Source organism: Camelus ferus, chromosome 33, assembly GCF_009834535.1.
Source record: "Camelus ferus isolate YT-003-E chromosome 33, BCGSAC_Cfer_1.0, whole genome shotgun sequence".
NCBI lineage: Eukaryota > Metazoa > Chordata > Mammalia > Artiodactyla > Camelidae > Camelus > Camelus ferus.
Genome location: NC_045728.1, coordinates 18,052,224 through 18,064,652, shown reverse-complemented (window position 1 = coordinate 18,064,652; position 12,429 = coordinate 18,052,224). Strand labels below are relative to the sequence as shown.

The 12,429-nt window shown below is 44.4% G+C and overlaps 1 long non-coding RNA gene across 1 annotated transcript; it reads right to left on the bottom strand.

Moving 5' to 3' along the window:
* Window positions 1-1,809: 1,809 nt before the first annotated feature.
* Window positions 1,810-6,122, bottom strand: LOC116661185. Its single transcript, XR_004316981.1, has 3 exons — window positions 5,833-6,122; window positions 4,963-5,060; window positions 1,810-2,401 (listed from the first exon to the last, which is right to left on the bottom strand). It is a non-coding gene; the product is annotated as an uncharacterized LOC116661185 (long non-coding RNA).
* Between the last annotated feature and the right edge of the window lie 6,307 nt (window positions 6,123-12,429).

The following is a 12,429-nucleotide window of genomic DNA, read 5'->3' as shown; positions in this document are numbered from 1 at the left end:
CTCGTCCTCCCGCCTGGAAAGAAAGCACGGGGGGGCCGGGAGGGCAGGAGGGTGGCGTCGTGCTGCAGGAGGGCCGCACTCCCCGCCAGTGCGCTCCTTAGGTGTGGACGGCGGTCGTTTGGGGTTGGAAGGGATCAGTTTTCTCCGTCCAGGTGGCTGCACCCCCGTCAGCTTTGCTCGAGCAGGACTGGAGTCCAGCAGGTCAGCAGGACCAGGGTGCTCCTAGGGCACTGCCCCTCTGCGGGGCGGGGGCGTCTGGAAGAGAGGTGGCTTCTTGTCCTGAGGCTTCAGCTCCCCCTCCCTTCCCTCCCCCCTCCCATCCTCAACTGCCCCAGGGCCCAGTGCAGCCCTGCAGAGGGCACCCTTCTGCGCTGCCCAGGAAGAGGGCGCCTAGGAGGAAATCCAGCCAGCTTCTTCCCCAAGGGGAATGTGCGCTGAGTGGTTTCCTTGGAAGGGGTCTGACCAGGTGGTGCCTCCTCTTTACGCATTTCCCGCTACCTGAAACCACCTTCCTAACTCTCTCCTGCCTCTCAGTCGCCCACTGTGGCTGCTCCCCGACCTTCCCAGGGGAGCGCTGACAGTGGGCTACCCCACTTCCCTTTCCCAGAGAAGGCTCCAAGAACAGAAAGGACCTCAGAAATCATTTGGTCCAAACACCTCATTTTCCAGCAGACGCATCCGAGGCCCAGGGCATTGGAGCGACCCGTCCAGAGTCAGCCACTAAATTAGCCACAGAGCTGCGGGTCCATCCCCAGGCTTGGCTCCCACAGGCTGAGGCTCCCCGACCCTGCACAGTCCCGTGAACGAGCATCATCTATAATTGTGCTCACCTTGTATCGCACTGTAACCAGAGGCGGCTGATCCTGTGTCATGTCTCTTTTTTAGTTTCCCCCTGTGTCACCAGTCCTGGCAGACAAATCTGTGTGTAGAGAAGGCCTGTCGCTGTGCCTTGACCTGGTGGCCTTGAGCCTCAGGCCCCCCTCCCCTCCATATTGTTTTAATAAACAACAAGTTGTCTTTCAAGCGCTGCCTGTGTGTGAATCCTGCCCCCTGGACCCCCAGCTTCTGGCTCTGCCGCGTCTCCAGGTCTCAGGGCTGGACAGTTCTACACCAGCCTTTGCTTAGAATCGAGGAGAGGCCTGAGAAACAGCAATTTGATGAGAAACCACACCAAGCATGTGGTTATCTTTTAAGTGATAAAAATGCCTGATAAAGATTTCAAATGAAATGTGAGACCAGCTTGACAACAAATATTTCTTGAGAGAAGACAGACAGCTCATTCCTGCCAAATAAAGACGTTATGTGGTTACATGCGCCCTGACCCAGGGCAGTTTCTAAAACAGCTGGACTGACTTTGTGCCCTGATAAAACGTCAGGGACAGATGGAAAATCCAGTATCATATTGGCATATTTTATATGGTTTTCTGAAAAATCTTTAAGGGGAAGCTTTGTGCCTGGCAGGTGAGGACCTGCCGTCTAATCGAAGCACAATACATTCTTGGAGGATGTAAGAGTGACTCTGAAAATAGCTGACTCTTGTTGCAAACCGTCACCCAATCCTCTAAGCTTCAGTGCTTGGACAGTCAAGCCACCTGGGAGGACCAGGAATAGCGCCACCTCGTGAATTAATAATGCGGCTTCACAACCCAGCTCTGCCTTCTTTCTCCGAACCCTGGCCAACTCCAAGCTAACACCTTGTGAAATCAGAGAAGATGAGAAACTGAGAGGGGGCAGGCCAGCCTGCTGGTCAGTCATCCTTTTGCTGTCTACCAAAAGGATCCAGAATCAAGTGGAAAGTCACGCCCCAGATGGATGTTAGAATGTATTTATTGCTACATTTATATACAATTATACAAACAGCCAGGACAGGAGGGGGATGGTGCCGCAGTTTCTCCAGGTTCCACGGATGTGGGCCAGTAAACAGAGCCACAGACCACTGAGTGTGCTCTCAGCTTGAAGCCAAAAAGAATCACACACATTTTATTAAAAAGTGGAAAGTTCTTGGAAATTCTCTCCATATATCCTTCCTGACAAGCTAGTCATGCAGAAAAACAGTGAGTTCTCGGAAGCTTATGCCTTCAGGCATCTGTTGAGGGGATGCTGCCTCGAAGACAGGATGCAGTTAGGGTGCTGGCTGGGGACCGCCGGGGGCAGTGCGCGATTCCACGTCCTGGCCCATCTCTCAGGACTGTCCTGGGAATGGCAACCAAGAGGGGTGTGGAGAGAGACAGAACAGCAAGAAAGGGAAAACCAGCGGTAAACTGAGACGTGGAAAGATCCACCACCAAGAGCCGTGGTTCACTGAACACTCGTCCATCGGGCTCCAGCTGAGGTTCAGGACTTTGGGGGATACAGACATTCAGGACATCCGAAAGCTCGCCATGGGTCCACTGCCAGGGACCTGCGTGAAGACACAAAGTGAACAGGAAAAGTTAGGCGTGAAAGAAGAAAAGTGAGTTTTAAATATTATCATTGCCGGGTTGACAAGGGCATGACCCCGAACACCTTTCCGGTAACACGCAGCCGAGACTGAGTTGACTGTAGGGCTGTGAAGGGGGTGGAGGGCCTTCCAGGGGCACCAGAACAAAGATGGGTCCACAGACCGCGTGCTCTGACCTCAGCCCGGCCAGAATCAAGGGCGGCTCACACAGTGGCTCTCGCGACGTTCAGACCCAGAATTCGGATGCGGACGTAGGACCATGGTATAAACATTGTTTCATGTCACAATTGTATAAACCTTAGTGATGTGACTCACAAGAGGAGTAGCTGAGGCCCCTCCATGGGGGGCAGGTGTGCCCGAGGGATTAATCGCCTGATTTACCCCGGCTCTGTCTTCCCCCTCAGGCCGCCTCCCCACCACGGTCCGGGAGAGAAGGTCTTGGGATCACGAACATGGCCTCCTAAGTGACAATCAGCCTCGCACCTGGGAGAAGTGACAAGGCCTGAAGGTTGAGACCAAGAAGCCTGTGGTTCTGAGGACACAGATGACCAAGGGCCTTTGGGGTTGATCAGTAATTTGGATGCAGCCTGGCGCTGAGGCTGAAGGGCGCTCTGCCCCTGAAGACACCAGCCAGCTGCGGTTCCTCCACGACTATCCAGCACCTCCAGTTCCTCGCCGCCACGATCCCATAGACCCGCCCGGCCACAAGGAAGGCAGGATGAGAGGTCTGATGGAGAAACCCTCAGTTCAGTGGGAGGATGACCAGAAAACCTGTCAGAAGTCCCTGTCTTCTTTCTTGGGTCAGTAACGCTATAATCAACTAAGGAGGGGCCCCGCCGTGCTTCTGAGGCTGCCAACTATGTGACATTTCAAGCTGAAGGATGTGGCAATTACTGACTCCCTTGATCCTTTAATAAACTCATTTCTTGACAATTCACAATCATTGTCATTTGATCCTGACTTTCCTGGCAAGCCATGCAGAAACCTTCTGCTCATGCTTCTGACAACAACAGCACAGAGTCAAACACACACAAAGGATTTGCTCGAAAAAGCAAAACCATTAATGGGTGAAAATCAGTGAGGAAAAGTTGCGAAACATCAGGCACATTTCAACTGGAGGGATTTTACCAATCGGCAAACAAAATGGAAAGAGTTACCTAAATGCCTGTGTTGGAAGAAATGATTTAAGCATGAAGCGCTGAGAAGACACTGTTCGTGGCAATCCATCGTTAAGGACATGTTTTAACCACGGGTTTTAGCTCAGATCTCAGGAATAAGACTAGCTGGATCCTATAGATTTGCAAACAGCTCCACCCCTTTCAAAACGAGTGAAACAAATGGTGATGGAAGTGTCACAACCCCTTCAAGTGGATTTTGAAACAATGAAAATATTTCGATGACATCATGGAATGTCAGAGATTCTTGCTTGACCTTCAGCTCATTTCAGAGCAATCCAAACGTCAGGGCCAAAGGAGCAAATCGTTTCTAAGACTTCCCCAGCTGAAGTGAACATACATCGCTCTTTTTTATGTCACATGAAAAAAAAGCTAAAAAAAATTATACTGTTATAAGAGACATTTATTCCGCATCTTAAACTGTTATCTTGAATATACTCACATACAGCTAGGGTTTGGCTTACAGAACTTTGAGAGGCTTAATCAGCAAGTAGGGGCAGCACAAATGTGTCACTCACAGTCTGCAAGATAAACTGCATGGCTGTGGTTTTACTTAGAAACAGGATGGGTCAAAAATAAATCAAATTATTTTATTTTATTTTATTTTTTACTGTTTTTTCCCTTTTTCAGTTTTATTATGTAGAATTATTACAGTTCGACTGCACATACACATTATATTGCATGTAAATACATACATACAGTATACTGTGCATTTAAAAATAAATTAAATAATTTTAAAACAAACTCTTGTCATGGTAAACATGTTGATCAGTGGTTTTGACAGGTTTCCAAACTGAGATCAATGCATAATACTCACCTGGCTTACAAGCCTGTCCTGCAAATCTTCTACTCAATATAGATGCATGGCACTTCATTCTTGAGCATATCTGAACTTTTTTTTTTTAATAAGAAAAACCCTTCCAGCAGCACACAAGCGGCATGTGTGTGAGTGTGCGCTCTAATGCTCACTCCACATCAAGAGTGGAGTTTCACAAAGTAGCATGTCCGATCAGCTCACCAAGATTATGGGTAAAAATCTCATTTTAATAAACTCTATCTGATCTCAAAATTATTACACTGGAGGAAGATGTTCTTGATTAGCAAAGAGCCAAAGGGATGCCACAAGTGAGAAGGGACACTGCGAGGGTGGATGTAGGTGCTGTAATGGGGTGGGTGCCCTGGGCCAGCTCTTTTGACTGGTGGTTCACTAGATTAAAGGCTCTGGACTGTGGATAACAGAGTCAGGTTCTTACTGGGTCCTGCCAGCATCCTGGATGTGGAGACAGTGAGGCAGGTCTAAAGAGAAGGCGGGCTGGCCCCGGCCACCCGACTGCCAGCGGTACTTACCCCGTGAGGGAGGGAGCCTTCTTGCTAACTGTTACATTTGCTTTATACTGCTTTGGCAAGAACGCATCTGGAACAATGCATACAGTTTGGGTCCCCACCTTTCAAAAGAGACAGCAAAAGGTTAGAAAGCACTTAGCCAGTGACCACAGAAGGAAGTAAACAGTACAGAATTCCAGAAACACCCTCATCACCCTGGATTACACAGAGCCTTCTGGGGAACCAAACTGCCAGAGTGATCACCAACCTGATCTTCAACCTCTTAACTTTTCTTTTTCAATCACTTTTGAATCTCCACTCTTACAATGTGGAAATAAGAATAACTTTGTATAGCACAGGGAAACATATTCAAGATCTTGTAGTAGCTCATGGTGAAAAAGAAGATGAAAATGAATATATGTATGTTCACGTATGACCGAAAAATTGTGCTGTACACCAGAAATCAACACAACACTGTAAACTGACTATAACTCAATAAAAATAAAAAATAAATTAAAAAAAAGAGTAACTTTAAATCTCCCCTTCAAGGAGATGCTCGCATTCCAATTGTTGTGGCAAATGCACAAACTAACCAGTTTCACAAGAAGACTAATGGATCTCTAAGCTGTACCCATCAAAGCCTTTTCAGTATTAGAGTAACGCTGAAGATCAGATTCTATAGTTTATCTGAGGTTCTCTCTTGATTCAGCTAGGCTCTGTTAAGATATCATTCAGGCACCTACCAGACTTAGGTACCCAGTATGCTTCGTGGTGCCTACTTTGAAATTAACACTTGTTATCTTGGAATAAGCGAAGGCTCAACACACTATACCTGCCTCGTGAAAGACGAGGCAGGGGGCGGTGTGAGGCGAACAAATAAGCAATAAAAACTACCTTCCTTGCAGCCACGTTCGCACTGTAGTGGCGAAAGGGAGAGACTTCAGCCCTGCTTTCTCTGCTCTGTCTTCTTCAGCTGACTCCCTGCTAATTCTCAGAATCAGCCCTTAGAAGACACCCAAGACCAAGGTGCAGTGAACTCTAAACAGAAACTGCTAACCCAGCAAAGCTTATCCACGTGTCAGCTCTCTGACCCGGGGCAACGTTGTTTACTATGCTCGATGGTGAAGCAATTGGAAATGCAGTTACTGGTCACCTCTATCTTATAAATGGGTTATAAATCACAAGGGCATGTGTGGTGGGCTGTTCTCCATGGAAACTGTGTTTAGATGGTTAGTTCAGTTTCCAAGCAGTTTAACCCACCATGAAAAACGGAGGCTTTGCAGTAAAATACAGTAGAACCCTCAAATTTGGATAAAGGAACACAGAAACAATAAAACAAAAGTTTAATACTTTTCCCTTAATACTTAAGTTTGATGTCAAGTGGGCGGAATTGAGTAGGAGGTGAGTAAGTGCTACTTGAAATTTAAGAACATTTTAATGAGAATTTTAAGTATTTTCAAGGACTTTGAAGGTTAGCAGAGCTGGCCCTTCATCGTACCATATGTCATTTAAAAACACGTTGCTGTATTTTTCCCCCACTGACCAACACTACTCTCATCATTCTTAACCGTAATTGAGGTGGAGTTGCAATACTCATAAAGGAACAAAAGGAGAGAGAGAACAAAGGAGAGAAAAGAGGTTGGTTGGCATGAGTGTACTGAGAAATGTTGGAAGAGCAGGAGAAAGAAGGATGGGGGAGTAAAGTGGGTAAATATAAGGTACAAGAAAGAAAACAGAATTAATTTAACGAGGAATTACAGTGATGACAAAGAAAACTACACATATACATTTCCTTAAGAGAAGACGAAAGGTGAAGAGATACCAAGTCAGAAATGCTGAAAGTTCGCCACCAAGTGGCGCCATGAAATTAAAATACCTCTGCAGAAAAGAGCAACCCTTAACAGGGGGTGAGCGGGAGAGAGTTACAAATCAGAGGGGCAGGACGGTCACAATGGCTCAGTGTTCGTGGAGTGCCAAGCCATAGTTCAGGACATATATCAGGTTATCCCAGGAACGCAAACTTGGTGTAATATTTAAAAAATCTATTCATTCAGTATGTTAACAAACAAAACAATGCGCACACATATGTTATCTCAGTATACACAGAAATTGCATTTGATGAATTTTAAACATCTTTTTTATTAAAAAAAAAAAAACTTAGCAAAATAAACATGTGTATATTTATATATGGAAGTTGCAATAACTAGATAAATTTTAAACATCTTTTTTATTTAAAAAACTCAGCAAAATATTTATATATATGTGTGTGTGGATGTGTGTGTGTGTGTATATATATTTTTTATATTTATATATTTATATATATATATATTTATATATGGACGTTTCATTAACTGGATGAAGGTCATCTACCAGAACCTACAGCAAACATGTGGCAAATGTTAGGAACATTCTTCTGAAATCAGAAATGAGATGCACTGATTTTCAACATTGTACTCAAAGTTTCCGTCAAATCAATTCTGTAAGATAAGAAAAAGAAGTGAAAGTCTTAAGGATTGAGAAAACCGACTGAGAGCCATCATTATTTGCAGAAGATGCCGATTTAGGCAGAAAGCCCAAAAGTCTTCACAAATTATGAGAAACTAAGATATAAGCCAGGTTCCTGAATATAAGGTCAGGAAACAAAAATCAACTTCATTTCTATACACAAATAGTTTTTAAAACATAACTATTAAAAAGAGTGAAATTAAGATGCTTAATAATAAATCTAACCAAAGAAAGATATGAGATCAATGTAAAAATTTAAACTTTACTGAAAATCATTAAGGAATTCATAAATAAATGGAGAGATATCACATTTTCATGACGAATAATTATGTATTTTTGTAATCATAATTTTTGTAATTTTGTCCCAAGCTAATCTATTAGTACGTTTCTAACCAAAACGTTCCCCCCCCCCATATAATTTAAACTAATTCTAAAATTTATGTGGAAGAACAACAAAGGGTCAAAACTAGTCAGGAGTTTAATATCAAAACAAGGTGGAGAAACTCTGAAAGAAAACAGACAAAAAAACAAAAACAAAAGTCATTTAAACGAAGAGGAGACAAGAAAGGTCCATAAATTTAAGAAAACTTCTGAATGACATTGGTAACTAAGAAAATACAAGTTAAAAAATACATTTTAAACCTATCAAACTGGCAGAAATTTAAAAACCTAGTGACACCATGTATGGCGACATCCTCCCCGGGAAGATGATTGATGTGCACCTAGGAAAGGCGAAGATGCCCCCGTAACCGAACGGCTCCTCCCTGGGTCTCAGAGTAGAGCTACCGCGGCTCACGTTCGCTTGGAGGCACGTCCGAGAAGATTTACGGGTATGTTGTTTATGAAACAAAAAACACTGGAAACAAGCCACGTGTCCATAATGGATAAACTGTAGTGCATTCATGGAACAAATTCCCTCGCAGCAGTGAAAACGAATGAACCACAGCTATGTTCAGCAAAATGGGTGTGTGTGTGCGCGCGTGTCTGATCAAAATAGATGAAGTTCATACACGTGCAGATGAAGGCATTCTATTGCTTATGGACACAAAGAGTAAAAGTCAAAGAAAAAGATGATGTAATAGAGGAAGCATACCGGTGCCAAAGTTACTGTTTCAGAAGCTGATGCCGGAGTATTTATTATATGTATATAATGACATGTATCATGCTATATAATATAATAATATATACTATTTATAATAATATATTTCTTTGTATTTCTCCTAAGCATGTTTCTTTCCCTAATCCTGTTTTTAAAACAATCTTTAGGTTTTAAATGTTTAAAACAGCAATTGATGGAGGAAAAATACTGCAATAGACAAGGAAGTTACAATTCTTTTTTCCAATTATCTTTGGACTTTGAACCATTAGAATGTTGAAGGGTCTCAGAGAAATCATCTAGGTAGAAAAGTCAATCGCTCTAAGGAAACTGAGTAAAAGGAGTAACTGTGTTACTCCCGGTGTCGGACACCCTCAGCTCTAAATAAGTGGTTCTCAAAGTGCGGTCCCAGGACAGCAGTCCCAGCCTCAGCTCTTAAAAATCCAAGTTCTGGGGCCCCACGTGGACTTAACTCAGTCGGAAACTTAGGGAGGAGCCCTGCAACCGACAGTTTAACAAAGTCTGCAGGTGATTCTGATGTAGGCTGGTTTAAGAACCACCACTGGAAGGTTTTCAAACGTGTAAGGGAATCCCTTATTACGACAAAATAAGACCCCTCTACCATGAAATTAAAAATCTAGACAGATGAGAAAGCCACACCACTGGCCCTCGTCTTTTAAATCCTTTAATTCCGAGGTCGGCAAACTATGGCTTGTGGACCAAATCCAGCTCCCCACCTGTTTTGGCGGAGATCCTGATAGAAAAATCAAGATGATTTTATGACACATAAAAATTACATGAAATTCAGATTTCAGAATCCATGAACGAAGCTGCTTTGGAAGGCAGCGGCCACGTGCCCCTGGCTGCGTCTGTGGCACAACCTCAGAGCCCTGTAACTGTGACAGAAACTGGCCCGCAAAGTTTAAAATATTTAATATCTGGTCCTTCACAGAAAAAGTCTGCCAACTCCTACTTTAAAACAATAACTACAATCTACTAATCTCCAAGTAGAACACAGATAATTCTAGCAATTTTCTTTTCTCTTTAAAGATACAATTTTCATTTTAATTCCACAGGCAAGAATCTAATAGTTTCAAGAATCACAAGGGAACTTAAATCGGACCCATTTTTACCTACAAAGTAAATCAAATAACCCACAAAGAGCATCTGAAGAATGTTGTTAATTATGCTTTGTCTCTCTTCAGATATTCTAATCAGTGACCGAAAAACCTGGTGAATTGTCATGAAATACTTTGTATCATTTAGTTCAGAAAACTGGTTTAGCAATCTCCTCCCACAAACATTTCATCAGGTTGTTCACTTAAACTGTGAGCCTGTCTCGATGCTGCAGGGTGACATCTCAGGCCCCACGCTGCGGCCACCTCTCTCCTGGGCTCTCCCTGAGGCTGACACTCGCCAGGTGATCTAATCCTCAAACTCTTAAATTTTTTTCTAGACCGAGTTCAGTTCATATCACTGAAGTCCTGCTCACCAAGCTCTTGAAATATTTCATTTAACATGGACTAGACGAAAAAGGCTATTTCTATCTATATCCATCTTTACTTCTCGAATTTCATTTTCCTCTAGATGTCTAAGATCCCTTGGGCGCAGACCCTTCTTTTGATGTTGAGGGCTTTATCAAAAGAAAAGGATGCTTTCTTAACCCCCACAGGAGTAAGTGCTATATTTCAACTTTAAATCTTTGAGCCATAAAATCCCCTTCTCCTAAAAATGAAAGCACTGAACTCTTCCCAGGTGGGTGTTCCGAGCCCACACAAAACCGTTGAGTAAGTCTGGTCTCCAGTTTGATGGGGTTTGATCCCCAGGTCGCTGTTACTCTGTATTCAGTGTAATATTTAGAGCAATCTTTGGCTTCTAAACTAACGGATACAGTTACTTTGAGTTATGCTGACAAGAAAACCCTTCAGAGGGCAGTCATGAAAACAAGGCTCAGTTGGAAAGCTAATCAGCCTTCTGTAGTCCAACAAAAAGGGGCTGGGGAGCTTCCAATTCAAAGAAGCCCAAATCCAAACGCAGACCCTGCCGCTAGGGAGATCTTTGGGCCGGTTACTGAACTACAAGATGAGATAATACGCCTACTTTTGAGGACACCTGCAGCATTTATGATCTCTTCGTGCAGACTGAGAAAAGGGGTCCTTTCTCCAGGAGGCACACGCTGAGCCTGCCCCTCCACGGCTGCCCTGTGCGTCTGTGAGCTCCTTGTGATCGGGCGCCCTCCAGCTTCACCTCACAGACACCTGTCCCCTGGGCTCACTCAGCTCTGGACATACTGCCCTCCTTTCTGTTCCTTGAACTAGTCAAGCCCTTTCTTGCTTCAAGGCTGTCCTCTCTACCTGGAATGCTTTAAAGCAAAGATTGTAAATTTGTGTCCAATGGGCGACTTCTGGACAGCAGTTACATTGTTTGGCATTTGAAAGATTTGAAAAATCTTTGAAATTTTGAAAAATTTGAAAAATTTGAAAGATTTCACATAAACATTACATTTTAATGTAAACATGTAAAGCATTATTCCTTGGATACTTTTTCTTTTTAAAGCTGTTTTCTGGCTTATCCTGGAAAACCGGAAGGTACAGCAGCACTGGGTGTACTGCCACGAGGAGTTTCTGCCTCTCCAGACATGGGCATGAGGCGTGAGGTTGCCACTTATCCACAGTCCCCACCAGGCCCAGCTGCCCCCTCTGGGCGTTTGCACTTGCCATCTTGACTTACACTGAAAAAGTGAGCCCTCTCTTTCTCCAGGTGGCAACTTAGACACCACAGAGACCTTTTCTCCCTCTTCCTATCCCCAGTCATCACCCCCGAATTTCCTCAACTCGGTCCCTTGTTTCTTTCATAGTATTAAGTTGATGTAAGTTTGCTGCTGTTATAGGTCAAAGATGGTTGAATACTGGCAATTTTACATGATTCAAGCGAATACAATTTGCCAACTTTTAAATTATTCTACATGTTCCACGTCTTTCCATAAAAGTCCATTAGGATAAGGGTCTAGTTTTCCTCACTTACATCCTCAATGACTAGTGTGTACGCAGCGCCTGGAAGGTACTGGGCGCTAAAATATCGGGAAGAATAAATGCAAAGGCTCCTCCCACCAGACGTTTCTCAGCAGCTCCAGAGCATACACCAAGTGCCCGGAACCCACCCCAAGGTCTCCAGAAGCAGCCCAAGTTACAAGCGGGCTTTCCCAACCTGGAGCCCAGGGCGGGGCTCCTACCCCCTGCTCATCTCTAGCGCTGACTGCAGTCCCAGACATCACCAGCCTCTGCTCACACAGCTGACGCCCCTGGTTCTAGCATTGGAAATGACCCCTAAGGTATAATTTCCCCCCGGCACTCCTGTGCAAACTGGCATTGAGACCACCCCTGGACAGCCACTGAGATGTTCCCTCAGCCCTAAAGGGAAGCTGGAGGAGAATGGCACTTGTTCCTGGGGCAACTGCTGACAATTGCAATAACCTCCATGTCCCTGAAGACGTTTGCAAGAGGTTCTGCTGCTCCCGGATCTTAGCACGTATCCCTTGCTTACTTGTATCACCATCACACTATTTCCTAATTCTTCTGTTTCCTCCTCTAGACTATGAATATTTTTAAAAATGGTCTATGAATCCTCAGGACCTAAGTTCAGGCACTGAAGTGTTTAATGAATGAAATGATTTGACTGGATTAAATCATTCAAATGCCATAAAGTGCCACAGGTGAACGTGGATATAGACGTCCATTGACTAGGAATGACCTCCCTCGTGGGCTTGAGCAGGAACGTGGGGTGGGGTTCACACCGGAGTCAGCTGCAGACCCCTGGACTTGACAGAGGACACTGCTGGAGCAGTGCCTGGTCTATGCACAGGTCTGCGGGAACCACTTCCCAGAAGACAC